Source organism: Oryctolagus cuniculus, chromosome 5 (genome assembly GCF_051225735.1).
Source record: "Oryctolagus cuniculus isolate XC-2025 breed Fujian yellow rabbit chromosome 5, ASM5122573v1, whole genome shotgun sequence".
In the NCBI taxonomy this organism is placed as follows: Eukaryota; Metazoa; Chordata; class Mammalia; order Lagomorpha; family Leporidae; genus Oryctolagus; species Oryctolagus cuniculus.
The window spans coordinates 87,141,879-87,146,609 of record NC_142871.1 but is presented as its reverse complement, the minus strand read 5'-3'; the positions used below and the strand labels follow the sequence as shown (position 1 = coordinate 87,146,609).

At 46.0% G+C, this 4,731-nt stretch overlaps 1 pseudogene; it reads right to left on the bottom strand.

Annotated features, from left to right (window-relative positions):
- Window positions 1-1,159: 1,159 nt before the first annotated feature.
- On the bottom strand, window positions 1,160-2,016 carry LOC138849755 (small ribosomal subunit protein uS5 pseudogene; annotated as a pseudogene).
- Window positions 2,017-4,731: the final 2,715 nt, after the last annotated feature.

The window sequence follows — 4,731 nt, the reverse complement described above, 5'->3', positions numbered from 1 at the left end:
AATGCTAGTTTCTAAAAGAATACATTTAATCGCTTCCCATTTTGACTTTTCACCTATTTGTAACCAATTGTAGTAATTTCTAGAGTGGTTCATTATTTCCAACTATGGTTTGAATACTGCTGTAAGTTAACGGTACAGAGTCAACCATGGCATCATGTTAGACACACTATAATATTCAACACAAAGTATAGTAAGATATAAAATATAAGAAATGACATGGATAATTTAAAGACTGATTGGAGAATTACATTCTTGACAAATATAATGTTTGCATCTTTAAAAAACAACTCAGTCTATTTATGGTAGGGCAGTTTAGGTAATAGTGACTGGCGAGAAAACTATTGATATTTATTTAACAGTGAGGTTTTAAAATTTTTCCTGAGGAATGATTTTGTGTCTTAGAGAACAACAATGATTTCTGCTGCTAACAACTTAAATATGAGTGGAGGGGTGTGTTAGGAAAGAAATAAAAATAGGTTCACTTGTTTTTGTAGCTTTGTAACTCATGAGATCAAGGTCAGCAAAATTAAGGAAAATGAGAGGAAACAGAGAAATAGAGAGATGGAAATGGACTGTGAAGAACTGCCTTTCAAAATCAATACATCAATAACTTACTGATTTTAAAGATTTGATTCTTTCCAAAAATGCAGATCCACTAAGATCAGAGCTAAATTCATCAGCTTCCATCACCAAACCAGATTTCTTTTCTACTTCTCTTAGTAGCACACCTTTCCCAGTATCCAGACTAGAAATGAGCTTGTCATCTGGGGCCGCTTCTTCAATTTCTTTTTCTTTTTTAATAGGTTTAATACACTTTATTTTTCTTGTGTAAAAACCTATGTGTGGGGCTGGCACTGTGGCATAGTAGGCTGCGGTGCCAGCATCCCATATGGGCACAAGTTCATGTCCTGATGCTCCTCCATCCAGCTCTCTGCTATGGCCTAGGAAAGCAGGGGAATCTGGCCCAGGTGCCTGCACCCCTGCACCCACGTGGGAGACCCAGAAGAAACTCCTGGCTCCTGGTTTCCCATCTGCTCAACACCTGTTGTCCTGGGCATTTGGGAGTGAACCAGTAAATGGAAGATCTTTCTGTGTCTCCCTGTCTCTGCCTGTAACTCTACCTCAAATAAATAAAAGCTTACAACAAAACAAACCAAAACTATGTTGTAACCACAGCTGGAGCCTGGGTCCTCTGCACAGACATTCTGGTATGAGTCTTCACAAGATGGCCCATGAATTCCTGACAGGGAGACTTGGTGAACAGTCTACTTCCAGAGGCTGGGGGTCAGACAGCTGTAGGTCTTGAAGACAGCGTCCAAAGTGGCCTTGGTGAAGTTGCCCAGGGTGGCAGTACTCCCCTGGCTGAGGTGTTGTAGTCATCAATGCCGGCCATCTGCAGCAGCTTCTTGGGGACAGGAGCAGAGATGACGTCAGTGCCCCTGGAAGTGGGAACCAGGTGCACTAGCACAGAGCCACAGCATCCAGTCACCTTGCAAGGCACTGTGTGGGGGTTGTCGATCTTATTCCCCCAGTAGTCTCCCCGCACCGGCACAAAGGAGGGCTTGGCAAGGATGATGGCCCCTCGGGTGGTGGTGGCTGCCACCTTGGAGCAATTCACACCCAGGCCGATGTGGCCACTGTAATCCTCGTTGAAAACAAACGCCTTCAATCTGATCCGCTGGCCAGCCCACGTCCGCTTCTACACCGGCATGATCTTTAAAACCTCGGCCTTGAGGGCTGCCCCAGGAAAAAGTCAATGATCTCAGACTCCTTGATGAGCAAGGAGAAGAGGTAGGTCTCCTCCAGGTACGTGATCTTCAGGGCCTTACCCAGGCGGTGCACCTTGGTCACAGCAGCCACTCTTGGTCATCGGCCTTGCTTCCGCGAGCTCCGCAATCTCGCCCCGGCCCCAGCAGCCACTGCCCCCGAAGCCTCAGTGGAAGATGCCCTTGCATCTTACTTTCCACGGCCCCCAAAGCCTCCGCGCCCTCTTGCTGCACCGTCATCGTCCACCATTTGGTGCTTTGTTGGGAGAAGAAGCCCCTTGTTCATTTTCAACACTGAATTTCGTGAAGCCCTGAGCGTTCTACCTAAAGATGACTCAGGCACCCATTGCTGCCCTGTCCTCTTAACCTTGGCAATGGTTTACCAGCAGAAATCCAGCTTCCCATTCCTCCCTGTGGGATCGGACCAATTATTTGTCCCATCTGCAAATGGGGACAATTTGCCTAGAACCATTACTAGAAAAATGGCATCTGCCTTCCCTTACTTACCTTCTCCAGTTCATTTTGAATCAAGCATCAGATGAATTTGGTTGAAACATCATCTGGGCCACATACTGTCTTCATGAAACATTTCACACCACACTTAACCAGGCGGGTCCTCTAGGACCAGGCCTCCAGTTGCCTCCTGTGTATCCCCCTGGTCATCCTAGGACCTCCAGACCCCTTTGTTAAATGCTGGCCTTCCATGAACTCCCTCTGCTCTGGGCTTCTGCATTGCTTCATTTCATGTCAGTACTTTGCCATTGCTAATAAAGCTTACAATGTTTCTCAGTCAGAAACTAGATGCTTAACATAACTCTTTTCAGAAACATATAGCAAGGCACATTAAATATTTTTTTCCAGTGAATTAGTCAGGAAGCCTCCTACACATAAAAATCAGGGCTTTGGAGTAGGTGAGGCTGATATATACCAAAACGGGATATTGTTAGAATTAAAGAAGGAAAATTAGAGGTTCAATGTTTTCTTGGAGGGGTAAAAGGTTTTTGTGATGGCTTCAGATAATAAATAACAAGTGATGAGAATAATTATTAGTTGTTCGACTTACTGTGTATCAGCCACTGTGCTAAGTGGATCAGTTTGTTTAATTTTTAAACATGCTTATGAAGGAATTACTACTATTCCCACTTTTCTAAAAAATTTATGTATTTGGAGCCGGCGCCGTGGCTCAATAGGCTAATCCTCCACCTTGCGGTGCCGGCACACCGGGTTCTAGTCCCGGTCGGGCCGCCGGATTCTGTCCCGGTTGCCCCTCTTCCAGGCCAGCTCTCTGCTGTGGCCAGGGAGTGCAGTGGAGGATGGCCCAGGTGCTTGGGCCCTGCACCCCATGGGAGACCAGGAAAAGCACCTGGATCCTGGCTCCTGCCATCGGATCAGCGCGGTGCGCCGGCCGCGGCGGCCATTGGAGGGTGAACCAACGGCAAAGGAAGACCTTTCTCTCTGTCTCTCTCTCTCACTGTCCACTCTGCCTGTCAAAAATAAAAAAAATAAAAATAAAAAAAAATAAAAAAATTTATGTATTTGAAAGGCAGAGTTACAGAGAGGTAGAGTCAGAGAGAGAGAGAAATCTTCCACTCATTGGTTTACTCCCCAAATGGCTGCAATGGCTGGAGTTGTAATGATCTGAAGCCAGGAGCCAAGAGTTTCTTCCAGCTTTCCCAAGTGGGTGCAGGGGCCCAAGGACTCACATCATCTTCTACTGCCCTCCCAGGCCATAGCAGAGAGGTGGATTGGAAGTGGGGCAGCAGGGACTCGAACGGCGCCCATATGGGAGGCCAGCACTGCAGGCAGGGGCTTTACCAGCTATGGCACAGTGCTGGGCCCCTCCCACTTTTTACATGAAAACTTGGGTTTCAGACTGGTTAAACAACTTTTCTAGTGTCATATGGCTAGCATGTTTCAGGACTGGAATTTGGTCCTGGACAGTTCTGGTTCTGTCTTTGTCTGGGCCACTATAATAAGATATCACAGATCAAGTGACTTAAACAACAGATTATATTTTCTCATAGTTCTGAAGCTAGAAATTCAAGGTCAGGTTCTGGTGAGGGTTCTCTTCCTGGCCTACAGACCATCTCTCTCTGTCTTCATTGACATATGTCTTCCTTTTTTTATAAGCCCACCAACCCTGCTGGTTTTGGACCCCAGCCTTACATCCTCATTGAACCTTAATTACCTCCTAAAAGCCTTATATCCATTAGAGTCACATTGAGGGTTAGGATTTCAATGCTACAAAATGAAACTCATGAAATCTGTCCCCAGAGATGAACTGTCTTACTATCAGTTGTTTGCAACTTTCACCTCCCAGCCTTAGCTTCCAAAAACTCAGCAGCTCTCACTAGTATATTACTTCCAAATCACACCTTCTCAAGGATCAAGAAATTCCAATGTTAAAATAGGATAATGACTCTTAAAAGTTTCCATACTGCTCTGTTCCAGATTTTTTGGAGATTTCAAGACTTAGAGGACTACTTATTTTCACACTGAAGAGCATAGTTGGGTGCGGTTGACACTGTGATGTCCAAATCTCTCAGCTCATGTCAAAATCCCACCGCACGGATGCTCCCTGAATCACCTGCTTTGTTGGCAACAGGGCAGTAAGCAACCAATAAGGATGTACCTAGTGCTGGGTGGCCCCAATAGTAAATTCCCTGTATGTTAAGAAGTGCAGAGAGCAATTTGCTATAAGGCAGTTGAAAGTTCACCATCTCAGGCCTGTGATGTGGCATAGCAGGTAAACCACCTCCTGCAGTGCTGGCATCCTATATGGGATGGGGTCTTGACTGCTCCAATTCCCATCCAGCTCCCTGCTAATGTGCCTTGGAAAGCAGCCTAAGATGGCTTAAGTGCTTGTTCCCAGGGACCCAAGTGGGAGACCTGGAAGAAGCTCCTGCCTCCTGGCTTCATTGTGGCCACTTGGAGTGTGAACCAACAGATGGAAGACCTTTCTCTC